Consider the following 17,207-nt stretch of genomic DNA (forward strand, 5'->3'; position numbering starts at 1 on the left):
GAATGCCGGTTGCCGATGGCATCATATGCTTGATGGGTTGTGGAATGATAGTCAACGGAAAACACCTTGGCTTCTGTTTTACATGTTGTCTAAATGCATTAGTAATCTTGCTGCTAGGAATAAACAGGTGTGTCTAGCCTATTTTGGGCACTGTTTGGAGTACTTTGGGCCAGGTTGTCAGAAGGTGCAAATCAACATGGTGTGATAAAACTGTGCACATAAAAAAACAAACAAACAGCTGACAGTCTGGCTTTTTATCTTTAATGAGACAGTTCGTTGGAAACAGGTGCTAGGCAAATACCGGTGAGTATGCTGCTCCCATGGGCCAAATTGAAAGGAAAGCACAGAAGGCAAAGGCTTCTATTAGCCAGACGAGGGAGAAGCTTGAGCTGATTTATAAGCACCTCCGAAGGTAGGCGTCTTCATTCCCAATCAAAAGCATCTGGGATGGATTAAAATATTTAAGGTTGACTCAGCCTTCCATCCTTCCTAGGTCGGTAAAACGAGTAACCAGCTTGCTGGGGGGAAGATGACTGGGGAAGGCACTAGGGCTGTTGGGATGTGACATCACCCCATGGGTCAGGAATGATCCAGTGCTTGCACAGGGGACCTTTACCTTTTAACTATGATAAACGATAATGCCTTTCCAGAGTGTTAGGTAGGCTGCCTAACGTAGGCAGATCCCTGCTCTTAACCACTATACCATGCTGGTAACAGTACATACATATAAGGCTGTATCACTGTGAGAAAGAAGGAGCAGAAAGGATATGTTTATTTCAGCAGTGCAGGGATCTCTTGGGTCTTGCAACTTCATACTGGTTGCTACAATAGTTTGGTTAAAGCACAACAGATGTAGCCAGGCACTCATAAAACGTAAATCCAGTTGCTCGCTTGCAGACTTAAGTCAGTCACAATGTGCTTCACCTTACAGGGATTGCCAGAAAATGGATACACAAGTGACTCATCCATCACTTTTTGTACTTCTGGGTAATATGGAAATAGGGAACATGTGCATTGTATGTGTTTATATTTCCCTTTTGCCCTTTCACACATTGACAGTTCAGCGCAACCCCTCAGATATTGTACATTAGACCTCTGATTGTCAATATGTGCTCTATTAAGGAAACATGTTTTTCCACAATAGTTTCATTGGCAAATATATTTTGTTTCCTTAGGTAACTTTGTTTCTTTCATTCTGTCTGTTTACAGGTTGTGCACGCTGTCTGATTATGTTACAACTGTCATTCAGGACTGTCATTATAATCTGAATGGTTTTTGTTAGTTCCATTGCTGTTGGACTCATTATTTTCAGTCTATTAAATATCCAGACCTATATTGGATTGCCTACCTGGTGATTCGTTATTTAAATTAAGCAGTAGATCGACATCAGGCATAGCAGTTTCTTTCTTCGAATTAGATGGCCCTCTGATTCATCCATTTCAGACGGCTGATGTCTTTAATGCCATTAAGAAAGAAAAGAAAGACCTTGAATCTCTATTATCTCGAATTTCATATCCAATTTCGTCCAAGATTTTCATTGTTATACCAATATTTTGATTCTTCTGGTCTCAGTGGCTTCCTATGTAATGGTTTTAATGGTTTATTGATTTACCTTGCCTCCATTTTGATATTAATGGTCCCATTTAACCATAACAGTAGAGCTGAAGATTTCCCTTATCTTTTAAGTACCTATAGAGACCCTTAAAATGAAGAACTGATATAGAGAAGAGGGATGAGCTATGAGGTAAGAAATTTCTTAGTGGCTTTAGTCAAACCAGTATTTCCCCTCATCTGCCATATGGGAGACAATAATGCCCCACAACACTCTGAGGGTTACAAGTATAATGTATGGAACATTCTTTGAATGTACTATGTGTATAAAGCTAAATATTATTATCATTTATACCGTGAAGGATGTTGTTTTTCCTCCATTGTTGTAAAATCTTGCAGACATCATATCTACTTCTACTGAACATAGCAACAAGATATCCTGTGTATTTAATAGACCATTATCCAGTTCTCGTGGTGTTTTTGTAATCTTGAGGTAATATTATCATGGTTTGCTACTAAAACATATTTGCCACATACAGGATTCCTAGATGATAAGATGGTATGTAGTTTCCATTGCCTCAGAATCACAGATAAGAGATAAATTAGGGCAAATCTCTGGAGTCCAGTTTGCCATGATTACTTGGGAGGAATAGAAATGTATAAGGACATGTGGATAAAGTTCAAAAAGTACTAAGGGAAAAGACCATCAAACTGAAAAAATTATAACCAAGCGGTGGCAGTACTTGAAATATATTTATTTACCCCATTAGGACTTTTAATGCTGGGGGGAAACAAAAAAGATGACACTTAAATAACAGGTGGTGTGCTCATCTAATTGAAGAACACCTATCACATAGATTAGCCAGCTCTGGGTTGGGAAATACCTGGACATTTGGGGGTTGGAGCCTGGGGAAGGGAGAGTTTTGGAAAGGGAGGGACTTCAGCAGCATTTATTGTTACAGGCCGCCTTCCAAAGCTGCCATTTTCTCCAGGGGAACTGATTCCTATAGTCTGGAGATCAGTTGTAATTTTGACAGATCTCCAGCCCCCACATGGAGGTTGGCAACCCTACTGTCTCAACACCCAACATCTTGTCTTGACAGGGGTTAGAGTTGTGATGAGTGTTCAGCGGTAAGACTAACAAGTTTGCAACCAAACCCTCAGTAGAAAACCACCAGGGTTTGTGCAAGAAATACAGCCAAAGCCTTCACAGATGCTGCTTCAGAACTGTCCTCCTTGTTTTCTTGGCCAAGACAAAATGCTCTACACACCTGGCATTTAAGAAATATATATTTTAAAGAAAATCAATAATCATTATGCTGTTCTTGTATTTCTCTGAGATCGCAGGCATTAATGTTGCATCCCCCTGACAGTCATTCTGCCTTCCCAAGGTCAGTTGTTAAAATGTTGCAGTCATGCCAGTCTCCAGGCTGTTTGTCTTTTCCTTGGCAAAAGTGCCTTCTTTGGAATTTCATGCTTTATGGTAATAATTATTGGGGGGGGGGTGTTTTGTGTGTGTGTGATTGCCTTGAAGGTTGCTTGACTTCTTTCCCCCAAAAAGTATTTACTCTCCTGTCAGGTTTGAGCGAGGTTGCAAGAGTGAGGTTTTACTGTGGCATAAAAACATTTAATTTTTTAATGTATTCAGAGGCTTAAACTATAAAAGGATAGCTGCCTTCGCTCACTAGCTCCCTTTCCCTCCCCTCCCCAATAAAGTTCTTTCCTTCTTTAAATGTTAACAGGGTGCTGAAAAGAAAAAGAATAATTCTTCTGTTTCTGGGACTGTGTATTCAGAATGGACCAATACCTGATTATTCCTGGGAGCCATACAGCCCTCCAGTGGGAAATCTATAAATCTTGGTGGGGCATACAGAACTTTTTTTTGGAGGGCAGCCCCTTCTCCCTACTTGCAATGGTTTCTGACAGTCAGTGGAGGGCAGCTGATTTATACTGATCACCCTCTGAGGATTTATTTATTTACTCATTTATACCCCACCTTTCTCCTCAATGAGGACTGGGGACCCAAAGCAGTTTACATCATTCACCCTCTCCTCCATTTTATCTTCACAACACCCCTGCGAGGGATGTTAGGCTGAGGGTATGTGATTGGCCCAAGGTCACCCAGTGAGTTTCCATGGCAGCTTGGAGATTTAAACCTAGGTCTCCCAGACCTAGGGTGGCCCGGTAGCACATAACAAATAGGAATCAAACCTAGCATTAAGGAATTGGCTGATGACCAGAATGGTCAAAGGTCTGGAATCCATGCCCTATGATGAGAGACTTAGGGAGTTGAGTTTGTTTAGTTTGGAGAAGGTTGAGGGGAGACATGATAGCCATGTTTAAATATTTGAAGGGATGTCATGTTGATGAGGGAACTAGCTTGTTCTCTGTTGCTCCAGAGTCTAGGACACGGAGTAATGGATTTAAACAAATAGAAAAGCAATTCCACCTAAACATTAGAAGGAACTTTCTGATGGTGAGGGCTGTTCGACGGTGGAACGCGCTGCCTCGGAGGGTGGTGGAGTCCCCATCTTTGGAGGTCCTTAAGCAGAGGCTAGATGGCCATCTGTCGGGAGTGCTTTGATTGTGGGATCCTGCATGGTAGGGGGAGGGTTGGGGTCACTGGGGATGTGGGGGGAGGTAGTTGTTAATGTCCTGCATTGTGCAGGGGGTTGGACTAGATGACGACTAGGTGGACCCTTCCAACTCTATGATTCTATGACCATCAGAAACAAGGCTCTATCAAATATATGCTTGAGATCCGTGTATCATGTGCATATATCACCAAAATACCTATACAAATAAAGTTGCTTTGTCCAGAATGTTATTTTTATGTCCTAATTCCATGAGGCTTGTGGCATGTTCAGTTATAATATTTTATGTCTGGGAGGAGGTTGTGGTCTGCTCCATGAAGAGAGGACAGGCTTGGACTTAACAAGAGCTTGAACCTTTCACATATCCAGGTCCAGTTCAGATATTTGCAATCTTTAAAACGTGCAGTGATGCCACTTGTTCAGACAGAGGTGGTGAACCATGGTGATACATATGGCCTCACAGTACATTCCTATTATATTAGGTGCCGTGGAACACAGGCAGGATGCTGCTGCAGTCGTCTTGTTTGGGGGCTTCCTAGAGGCACCTGGTTGGCCCCTGTGTGAACAGACTGCTGGACTTGATGGGCCTTGGTCTGATCCAGCAGGGCCTTTCTTATGTTCTTATATTTTATCCAAGAACTCACTGTAATCAAGCAGCCAGGGAAAGCATATCTCTTTTACCAAACTGAAATGCAAGACATAGGATATAGGGAATAAAAATCAAGAGAGGGGAAGAGTTAAAGGAATAGTACTTTGCACCCATATTGTACAACTTTGTCAGAAGTTAGAATTGTAGACCATACAAGCTCCCTTTTCCTGAAACCAGTTCCTCCCATTTCTGTATCACCTAGCTTGTATATGTTTTGAGCACACCTTTCTCTGTTGTATGAACCTATAAGCAGGACCATGAATAAGTACCCTATTCCTGACCTGTTACAAAAAGGGAACATCCCACTGCTGACTTCAATGAAATTAGAAGGGTGTAACTCTGCTTAGGATTGCCAAGAAAGTATCCTGGGCTCCCTGGCCACTGCAAGGAAAATAATGGAAAATGTTCAAAAAAGAAAATGCCACAATAGAAAAAAGCAGGGCTACGCCACTAAAAAAGGTGGTGTAGCAACGCCGTTCCTCAAGGGGGTGTTCCTGAGGCGAAAGGTGTTAGGAAGCTCACTCATGGCAGCTCCGCCCCCCCCATGCCAACATGGGCTCCCACCTCTGGGATTTTGCTGCCAGCATCGCAGTGCCGGTGGTGGAGTCCCATGCAGCGGTGTGGCTTACCAGCCCCGGCATGAATGCCCTCAAGCCAGCGTAAGTGCCCCTTACCTCGGGATAAGTGGGCACTTACGTCAACACGGGGTCATGCTGGCTTCTAAGCCAGTTGCCCCCCACCCCTTTCCAGGATTTCAACCTTAGTTTACTGTGCTTTTCATAATGGCATAACAGTAGGGGAGCCAGGCAGTTTATTTCTTAAAACATGGTTGTAACCTCTCTTCAAAGAGAAGAAATTTTTATTATCCTTCTTCCCTCATTACCCTTCTGGCTTTATTCATAGCTTCTTCACAAATAAGTCCTACCTTTCATGTCAATCTCTGGATATACAGAAAACACACACTTCATATTTCTGTAACTGTAACAATATACTTAGTAGCTCAATTTTTTCTTATAACTTTAAAGTTTTCTATAGACATGTTTCCTTATCTGCAGCCACTGACTTATTGAAACGTTGTATTTCTTTCCTTTTTCCTAGGTTCCTTTTTTCCTTTTTCCTAGGTTCTTCCTTCTTTATTGGTACTATTAAACTTGTTCACACAAACTGCTACCCAGCAGAGACCACAGTTTTGCTCGATGTTGAATAGTATTCTCACTTTGGGACCTGTTTTTCTTGCTCCGTCAAACATTCAAAGTTCACCCCAGTTATCCGCATACACCAGTGAACATAATGTGTTGGCCATTTCACAGAAGATGAATTTCTTCCCTGAATATCGCTCCCATCATGGGTTGGATCCAGACAACATTCTCCACTGACAGAAGGAAAGATATCATTTATGCCAATTCCCCCTTCTGCAGATCCCTGATTCACCCCCTTCGTGCCGTTCCTCAGTGTCCCCTTCCACCCAGGAACAGCATTTCAAGGAAATCAAGGGAAATGAGTGCCTGCCTGGGGAGATAAAGTTTTTATGAAGGGCAGAGCTGTTGCCGCCTGCTCCGTTCCACCCCTCCAGTCCTGGAGCTATAAAGGAAGTGGTCTTCTAGAATGAGGGAAGGACGTGAGTGCCTGCCTCAGGAGACACTATCCTCAAGGGCACAGTTGTTGTGAGATTGTAATCTTGTGAAAGATTTTTATACATACAACTTACATTTTCAGGCTGATGAAGCCCATTTTGGTGAAACGCAAAAGGATACCTGGGATTTGCGTACCTTCTATGCGGTCCTGAACACCATTCCATTTGTGGGTCCCACCAGATGCTTGGTATTACCCTTTTAAGGGACTCATTTCGGCCTCAGTATTACGGGTGAAATTGTGCTACCTACCATGTTTTCGAGGCTTGTTAAGCCCATATACAGCTTTCTTCACTCCATACTTACAGGATCCATAAGAGACGTTATTGAATGTATATAAGTGTACTGTGGGACATAAGTGTTCATTGTATATATTTGGAAATAACGTTCTGTTCAGTACCACTGTGTGTTTGTACACGGATTGCATGTTATTAGTTAGCTAGGTATTCCTCATATTCTTGTCACTTCTGTATAAATGCACTTTGTGTTTGCTATAAAATATTGTGTGTGCTGTTATTTTGATTGACTGCCTTATGGTTTGGCAAGTTGTAATTTTTGGGATTTGATTATCCTTTGTTTATGGTTTTTTGTATATTGTAAGGTGTTTTGGGTCTGAATTTTGTGGCGATAAATGGGTTTGAAGTGCCAAAACAAATAAACAAACAGAATAATAAGTGGTCTACAGAGTGATGGGGAGAGGCAGAAACGTTCTGCTCCGCTGATTCAAGTGACTTCCATTAGTGGAAAACCTAGTCTGAATCTAGCCACAGGAGAGGTGAATTCACAGATAAATTCATACATGAATTTCACCAAGCATGGTCAAAGCCTCAACTGCCAATTAACATATAAGACAGTGTAAACTGGGGGCATATGACTTCCCATAAACTTAGCTCATCTGCTGTTGTCTAATATTTTTTTTAGGGAATATGAGGATATCTAGGGTGGGGAGGGAGTAATAGTGTTGTTGTTCCTCCCTAGTGCTGCCTCGTTGTTAGGGCTGCCAGCCTCCCGTTGGGGTCTGGAAATCTCCCGGAATTACAGCTGATCTGCAGACTACAGTGATCGATTCCCCTGGAAAACATGGCTGCTTTGGAGGGTGGTCTCTATGGCATTATACCCCACTGAGGTCCCTCCTCTACCCCAACCCCACCCTCCACAGGCTCTACCCCCAAATCTCCAGGAACTTCCCAACCCAGAGGTGGCAAACACATTCATTGTAAACTGAGAGTTTACTATAGAGAAGTAGACATCTTTCAGCATCCCCCCAACATGTTTTAGGGAGCTTGAAAGCAATCGGTCTGGTCTCTAGAATGCTCTGGCTGTAGAGGTAACAACTAGGGTTACCAAGCCCCTCTTCACCACCGGTGGGAAGTTTTTGGGGTGGAGCCTGAGGAGGGCGGGGTTTGGAGAGGGGAGGGACTTCAATGCCATAGAGTCCAATTGCCAAAGCAGTCATTTTCTCCGGCTGGAGATCAGTTGTAATAGCAGGCGCTCTCCAGCTATTACCTGGCAATTGGCAACCCTAGTAACAACAGATACTGTTTGATGTAAATCCTGACTGATCAACTGCCCAGGGTCAGCAGAGATTATTTCCCCATTAACTCCTTCCTTTCTGCGGATTGTGCAGAAGTTTTTTTTAATTTAAATTAAGATACAGCTCTTGATTTTAGTATAGCAACCTCAGTCTCAAACTGTGAAAATGAACCCATGCTGTTCTCAAAAGTTATCATATTGCAAACAGAGAGAGGGATACCACGGAGCCAAGTGAAGAGCTTTGCTTTGCCTAGTCAACTAGGCAGCATGGCTAAGGTTTTTGTTTTTTAATCCTGCAGAATTAAACATTAATTTTAAGCTTCTTATGCTGAACACTGTGGCTCCAGACTGTGTGTACATTAAGAGTGCTGACAGAAGACTAAATTCACAAGAACATGTTTTAAAAATTAGGCATAGCCATCAATAAATCACCCAAGGCTCCAAGGAAAGAAAATAAATAAATAAAAGGGTTGGCACATTTAAACAAAATATGGATATATGAAGAAAGGCTGTACAAACCTATCATCTAAAGTTATCTTTTTTTTTCTTACCCCTGTTGATGATTCCTTCATGGAATAGATTGTGATTAATGAAACAGAACCCACTGTGTAGTTTGTGGATGTGAATAAAACTGCACACTGGACTACTACATGCACGGAATACAATTCTTATGTATAATTTAGGGCTTTATAAATCTTCAGAATGCTTTGCTGACTAATGAGCCCTCGTGCATCCGTTTGAGAGCATTATTATGAGGGTGATGGAAAAGATGTGACGGAGAACAGTAAGAAGAGCCTAAATGAGGATTAAAATGAGAATGACACAGAATTAGAATTTGCAAAATCGGAAAGAAAGGGCTTCTAGCTCCTGCTTCTAGCCTCTACCCATCAGACAAAGCTTTTCTTTCCCAGAGTAAGTATCATATTTTCATCACACTGAAACCTTGAAAGCCCTGTATTTTGTGTGACAATAATATGCAGCTGACTAAATCTTGCCTTTCCTTTGCATATCCTGAAGAAAAAAACAGCTGGGGGTTCATAGTCATTAAAACCAACGGGAACTTCCGATTTGGTTTCAGTGGGATTGGATTGCCCCCTACCTTTGTAGTTCAATCCTATCTTTTGATGAGGACCTTGACCCTGATTTGAGCTTTGCACTTTTGTAAAAGGATGTTAATTCATGTGCTCAAGCACTCCTTTGAATGTTCTGACAGAAAGATTCCAAGAGTACTAAGCATCCGGCTAGTTGAATGAAACACTTCACTTTTATTCTAAGGCATTGTTCTCACAAATAGCCGTTGAGGTGAAAAGGCTCTTCAGACTGCAGGTAGAAACTCAAACGCTTGAATGTCTTTTTATTTTTATTTTTTTAAAAGATCTCCACAGTAAAGATTTGCCAGAGAAGATGGTTCTAGTCTTGTGGGTGTTAAATGCCGTCAAGTTGTTTCCGACTCATGGTGACCCTATGAATCAATGTCCTCCAAAACGTCGTATCATTAACAGCTTGGCTCAGGTCTTGCAAACGGAGGGCTGTGGCTTCCTTTATAGAGTCAATCCATCTCATGTTGTGTCTTCCTCTTTTCCTGCTGCCTTCAACTTTTCCCAGCGTTATTGTCTTTTCCAGTGATCTAGTTCAGGGCTTCTTAAACATTTTCCACTCGTGACCCCTTTTTGCCCGAGAATTTTTTACATGGTCCCAGGTGTATAGGTATATAAAATAGGTATGCAAATCAAACATTTACTGGTAATAAATCATAAAGAATTTTTGTAAAAAAAAAAAATTCACCACCTCCACATTGTTATGTGACCCCATGTGGGGTCGCAACCCACAGTTTAAGAAGCTTTGATCTAGTCTAGACTTGCCCCTAATTTTCCACATGTTTTATGTGACATTATTTTCTGGCTTCAAAACTGTTTCTGTTTCTTCGGTCAAATCCGACAACTTCACAGTCTTTTCTAGACCAGCTTGGATGGTCCATTAATGGCTATCAGATAAACCATTTGTCCACCATTAGCTATGAGGCTGTAAAAGCCACCTTGAACCACAAGGAAAGGTAGGGCATCAATGTTTTAATAAATAAATAATTTTAAAAGAATGTAGAAAAAGGAGACTGTATTTTGGCCTGGCATAACTGAACTGTGTGGCCCATAATGTCACCTTTTCAAGCACAATATCTATCAAAATATATCTAGCATTTACGGAAGTCTGCATCCATCACAGCATTTTACCAAGTTTTCATTGGAAATGTGAGGGTTTGCACGCAATGTGCTTAAAATCCATGCAGTCCTTTCTATTCCCTTTTTTGTAAAGATAACATAATAGGAGGAAAGGGAGCAATTATATTTCAGATAGCATCATAATTTCCTTTAATCTAATTTATAAAGCTTGACTCAAGGTCAGACTTTTGTTCTGCTAATGCAAACCACATCAACAGAAGAGGCATTACCGTATCCCCCCACCGCACCCCATTCCTCATGCATCACAATTAAAACATTTATAATAACATCATGAGAGTCTGGTAATCTACAAATCCAACAACTTGATTTAATAACGTAACGGATGATTTTATCCAGCTATTTTCATTTCATCAGCCTCTCATGATCTTTGTCATATCTAATGTCCAGATACAATTATTTTTTGGTGCACATCATCATTGAATCGAGTGTGTGTATATACACATACACACACAGACGTCAGAAAAGATTTTCAGGGCAACATCAGCCATATGTATGAGCAATTGCTCTCCTTTGTGAAGCCATCCACCAGGGGACAAAGAGTGCTACTGCCAGCTAGGATGCGACCTGAGCAATTGCCAGGATCCAGGCTTCCTCCTCCCTCTCAGGTTTTCTTTCAAAGCAGAGAAAAGATGTGGCGCTTTTTAGGAGGTGTCATTACCTTGGCTGACCTGGTTGGTCCAAGCAAGCCTGATCTCATGTGATCTCAGAAGCTAAGCAGGGTTGTCCCGGGTTAATACTTTGATTGGAAACCATCAAGGAAGTCCAAATTTGCTATGCAGAGGCAGGCGATGGCAAACCTCCTTTGTTTGTCTCTTGCCTTGAAAACTCCATGAGGGGTCACCATAAATTGAATGTGACTTCACGGCACTTTAAACACACTCAAGGTTCAAAGGGTGGGGCAGAAGCTTCCTACTACTCCAGTGTAAGTCTATTGAAATCAAGCGGCTTAGACTGGAGTAAATCTGTATAGGATTGTGCTGTGTGGGAATTAGACATTTATGGGGTTACAAATAGAGATTATGGAAGTCTTTCATACCCTGTCTAAACTCTGCCTTCCCTTTCTAATCTTACTCTACCAGTCATCTATTTGTCAGGTATTGGGATGCAGTGTAAATAATTTCTCTGTATTTTAATCTGGGTATGAAAAGGACAATTTAGATGCAAAAAATGAATTTCCAAATCTTATCATTTTCACTTGGTGTCATCAGCCCTCACTGGCCAATGTTTCAGTCACTTTTTATAAAGCCTTCTACTTCCTAGAAATGATAAAGTCACCAGGTTTCACACCATGGTGTTGTCAATGAGGACCAACAAGGGTATCCAGAGTGAGTGCATTGGATGAATACAGATCCCCGGGACCAGATTGTGTGCACCAAAAAGTACTCAAAGAACTTTCTAGAGAGCTTGCAGAGCCGTTGTCCATCATCTTCGAGACCTCTTGGAGGATGGGAGATGTGCCACAAGACTGAAGGAGGGTGAGTGTTATGCCAATCTTCAAAAAGGGAGAAGAGATGACCCAGGAAACAATAGGCCAGTTAGTCTGACCTCTGTCCTAGGGAAGATGCTTGAGCAGATTTTAAAGGTGTCAGTCTCCAAGCATCTGAAGGACAACTTGGTGATCCTTGGAAGTCTGCACGGATTTGTTCCCAACACGTCCTGCCAAACCAATCTTGTTTCCTTCTTTGATCAAGTGACGAGCTTATTGGATAGTGGGAACATAGTTGGCCTTGGTTTCCTGGATTTCAGTAAAGCTTTTGACATGGTTCCCCATTATGTTCTGATGGGTAAACTGAAGCATTGCAGACTGGAATCTAGGATAGTTAAGTGGATAGGAAACTGGTTGAACCCAAAGAGTAGTTTTCAATGGCATTTCATCTGTTTGGAGGGAGGTGTCTAGTTGCTCAGTTCTGGCCTTGGTACTTTTCAATATACATGATCTGGATGATGGGGTAGAGGGACTACTCACTAAATTTGCAGATGACACCAAATTGGGATGCGTAGAGAACACACTGAAAAATAAAGATAGAATTCAATGAGATCTGAACTGGGAAAGTGGACGGATGTGAGCAAGATGCAATTCTACATCTGGGTAACAAAAAGGAGAAGTACAAATACTGGATGGGGGACACATTTCTGGGTAGCAGTTTGTGTGAACAAGATCTTGCGGTGCAGGTGGACTGAGCAATCAGTGTGATGCAGTGGCAAAAGGTCTTGGGGTGTATCAGCAGAGGCATAACATCCAAATCGCAAGATGTTATAGTCCCACTGTACACCACATTGGTCAGGCCATACCTGGAATACTGTGTGCAGTTCTGAAGGCCTCACTTCAAAAAGGTTGTGGACAGAATGAGGTGGGTATAGAGGAGAGCAATGAGGAAGTTCAGGGGCCTGGAGACCAAGCCTTAGAAGGAAATGCTGAGGGACTTGGGAGTGTTCAGTCTGGAGAAGAAAAGGTTGAGGGAGGACATGATTGCTCTTTTAATATTTGAAAGGCTGTTGCAGGAGGAGGGCAGAGAGCTGTTCTTGTGGGCAGCAGAGGTTAACGCAATAATGGGTTTCAATTATGGGTGGAAAGGTACCGGTTGGATATTAGGGGTGGGGGGATTAGACTAAGAGTAGTTCAGCAGTGGAATCAGCTGCTTAGGGTGGTGGTGAGCTCCTTCTCACTGGCAGTCTTCAAGCAGGGGCTGGACAAGCACTTGTCAGGGATGCTTTAGGCTGATCCTGCATTAAGCGGGGGGTTGGACTAGATGGCCTGTATGGCCCCTTCCAGCTCTATGATTCTATGATAGGGGCTGTGGCTTCTTGGCATGCAGAATGTCCCAAGTTCAATCCCTGGTATCTCCAGTTAAAGGGACTAGGCAAGTAGGTGATGGGAAAGACCTGAGACCCTGGAGAGCTGCTGCCTGTCTGAGTAGACAATACTGACTTTGATGGACCAAGGGTCTGATTCAGTAGAAGGCAGTTTCATGTGTTGCCATGTAATCATATTTTAAAAAATAAACTGGGGCAGAAGTGATAGGTAATTGAGGCGTTTTATGCATGGTCGCTTTAACCTCCTTTATTCCCTGTTTCAGCCAGGATCAAATTTTTCAGTATGCACGATATCTCATTCCTTGGAAGCTCAATGCTGTTTCGACACAAAACGAACCCGGCTTTTCCCATTCTTCCTCTGGCCTGAATTAAACTGTTCATCCTGGCTCATTCCGGAGTCACAGAGCATACATACTCCATTCTCGGGTTGAGTTTCCCCACGCCATCATGCCCCACCCTTTCCCACCCCCTCTTCAAAGCAGCATGCAGAGGAAAACTGAAGATTGCCTTCTCTTACAGCCAATCACAAAGCAGTGTGTAAAGAGGTGGGGATTCAAGTGCTTCCTGCTTCCTGCTATCTCAGAGCTCTTTCTGAGCAAAAGACAGGCTTTTTTAAAACGAGCCTTGGATTTCTGCCCCCCTTCTTTCAGAATTGCTCTGTTGTTGTAGTTTTGTTCTTAAAATGCTTTTTGATGGGGCAGTTGGGTTTGGAGGGAAGGAAATCTTCTCTCACAGGGAGCACTGTGAGGTAAGCCAATTACAGAGCAGCATTTAAAGGGGTGGGACTTGATTTGAGCTTGGGAGACTGTTTTTCTGTATTCGAGGCTTGATTAGCACACAGTTTCATCCCTGAACATTCAAGCCAATGCATACAGTTTTCCCCAACCTGGGTTACTTTAATGTGCAATGAACCCAGGTCCAAGCAGGGAGATCCATCCCATGCATAAAAGACCTGAGACTGCCATTTTTTTTTAAGTACTGTGGAAGACAGAAGTAAAAAGATTTCATGGTCAGTGAGGGCATGCTGAAGATAGAGATGGTATTTAGCCACAGGGAGGAGGAATATTTTGCTCTCTTCTCCTCCTGATACGTTATTGAAATGCGGGGGAGGGATAATGGGCAGAAGATAATTTTCATGAAGTACATCTTTCTGTTTCAACACAGTGCTTCCAATCACTGCTTGTCTTCTGTCACCAGTGGATCACTCACAGCCCCGTAGTTCTTTTCAGGGTCCAAACGCTCTGTCTGAGAACCTAGAATTTATAGCAGAATATGTTCAGACTCCTCCATTCTGTATAAGTGTTTGAAGCACAGAAGAATTCTAGATGCTTGCAAAGGCTGGTCCATTTGCTTTGCTTGTGAGGATATGACCCTTTCATTTTCACTGAAGCTAATGCTCATGCACAGCTTTGCAAGCATTTCAAAGAACGCACAAGGTTGCACAACTGGTCAAGGGGAATTGTCTTGGACAGTGGCTGTTTGCAACTATAAAACACTGAAAACACAAGTCAATTTTTTCAGGCAATGTCCTCCTTCTGTCTCATCCTGTAGGTTTAAAGATAGGCTATTAGATCTGAACATTTGAGCCAGCTTGTCTACTGCTGCCAAAGGAGAATTATCTCCAGCGTGATGATGTTAGTCTTTCTGGGTCAGCTTTTCAGGTTTGCTCATTACAAGTGGGATGAAATTTTGTATTAAATTGGAGCTGAACTTTTCAGGAATGTTGACATTTTGAATTTGAAATTTATATGTTCAGTCAAGCTGTACAACTCAGTTGAAATACAGCTAATGGCAATTATTCTGCCATAGCTCATTGTAACTTTCACAGGGAGTTTCTGAAGGCAGGAAAATCATAACAAATGGACTCTCCAGATGAATTCTTTGTACCTACCCATTATGAGATTCACTTTTTAAAATTCAATTTAAAGAGCAATCCAAAGGCCAGAAGGGTACTTTGCTGTAAAAATATATATATTTTGCTTTATTTTCCACTCATGAGTGGTTTGGCTCCATAATAAAGTTAGTGTCTAATGGTAAAGTCTTCACTTTTATGGAATAGATGTGCTCAGACCTCACTGGGGCATTGCATACAAAATCCCCGAGACAGATGTAGTACTGAAGTGTAAAATATATCCACAATTTGAAAACATCTCTATTTTCCTTTCAAATTAAACTACAAGAGCTTAGCAGGGATACGGTATTGCCTGGGTCCAGATAAAAGTATGAGTCCTCATTAGGAGTGCGCAAATGTTTATAGTTTTCATTTAATTTAATTGTTCGTTTTCATTTCCTTAATTCAGAATCTTGCATTTGTAGTCTTGTAGGAGCACAGTCTGAGGAGCCCCGTGGCACAGACTGGTAAGCTGCAGTACTGCAGTCCAAGCTCTGTTCACGACCTGAGTTCAATCCCGATGGAAGTTGGTTTCAGGTAGCTGGCTCAAGGTTGACTCAGCCTTCCATCCTTCCGAGGTCGGTAAAATGAGTACCCAGTTTGCTGGGGATAAAGGGAAGATGACTGGGGAAGGCACTGGAGAACCATACCGTAAACAAAGTCTGCCTAGGAAACGTCGGGATGTGATGTCACCCCATGGGTCAGGAATGACCCGGTGCTTGCACAGGGGACCTTTACCTTTAGGAGAACAGTCTAGGAAAAGTTTTACCAACCTCTTACACAGAATCCTTTGAACTTTAGTTTACCTAGTGAATATGGAGCCTAAACACAATCTTCCTCATTTCTTTGAAACTTGATCACCAGCTCTTCTTTCTTCACTAGACCCTACTTAAAGAGTGTGGTGGAACAGCCCCACTGACCTGCAGACTCTGTTCCATCTTGCTCTCTGAGGTGCCTGGGCGCCAGCAGCTGGCCAAGGTCTCCGTCTGGCAGGTGCCACTGACCTGGCTTTCCCAACCCTCAGTTTTTCTCTCCCTTTTTTGGTTCAGCCCCTGACACCACCTGGCCTTTGTAGGAACTACCCACTCAAAGGTCCAGGGCTTCCAGCTTCCCTTCCCTGCGTTGCCATTCTAAAGCCTTGCTTCATATCTGCATCTCCCACTACCCATCATGTGGTTACCCCAGGGACAGCTTTCTGCACTTGCACACCACTGGGGAAGTAACAACTTGCCAATTGACTGTCCCACCTTGTGCTCATTTGAACATAGACCACCGCCGTTTCAGTCACATTATGTGGTACAGAAAACAACTACCATCATTAAAAGTTATAAAACTAGTATTAAAAAGAAAATGGCCACATACATACTTTCAGCACAGCAAGAGATGGCACAAGGGATCACAAACAAAACTGTAAACACACAATTCCTCTGTCCCTCCCTATGTACATGCCCTAGCTGATGTTAACCTAAGGCAAGTACCTTAAATTAAAAGTTACATTGATTCTAAAGAATTCCTATTACCCTGGAGCCTCTGCTCAGACTGAGCCTCTGCTCAGTCCTCCACGTGGCAATGGCTGTTTTCAGTAGGCCCCAGGTGAGAGCTCTGTCTGCCTCAATGGAATCAGCACCAATGAGACCCTCTACCTTGTACCAAGGTGTTTCATTATCTCTCTTTGTCCACCCCTTCTTTTGGAGGTGGGGTCAAAGAAGCCCTTTGTGGAATCTCCTGGAAGAGATGTTTCTAGCATTTCAAACCTCCAAATCCTCTCTTCCCTGCTAGGTCTCATCTAGCAGGAGGTATGATTTGATCATTTCATTGTCTTCAGCTAGCAAGACATTAGTATTTCTAAACCATTCGGGTGGTTGAGGTGTGACTTTCCCCCTCCTGCCTGTTCTCAACTAAGAGAGAGAAAAAGTTTTAGAATGAAAGTTGAGAAATGCATCTCTCCCCAAACAGCATGAGCTTTACCTGAGATGGTACAGGTGAACTAATCTCCATCGCAACACTCATTCCAGTCAACCAGTTATAACCCTTTTTATTCTAGTTCTTTCAGAGGAGTAACCATAGGGTTGCCAACCTCCAGGTACTAGCTGGAGATCTCCTGCTATTACAACTGATCTCCTGCCCATAGAGATCAGTTCACCTGGAGAAAATGGCCGCTTTGGCAATTAGACTCTAAGGCACTGAAGTCCCCCCTCCCCAAACCCTCTCCTCCTCAGGCTCCACCCCAAAAACCTCCTGCCGGTGGTTAAGAGAGACCTGGCAACCCTAAGTAGCTATGTTATTCTGTAACCATAAAATGAAGTC

Source organism: Euleptes europaea, chromosome 15 (genome assembly GCF_029931775.1).
Source record: "Euleptes europaea isolate rEulEur1 chromosome 15, rEulEur1.hap1, whole genome shotgun sequence".
Classification (NCBI taxonomy): Eukaryota; Metazoa; Chordata; class Lepidosauria; order Squamata; family Sphaerodactylidae; genus Euleptes; species Euleptes europaea.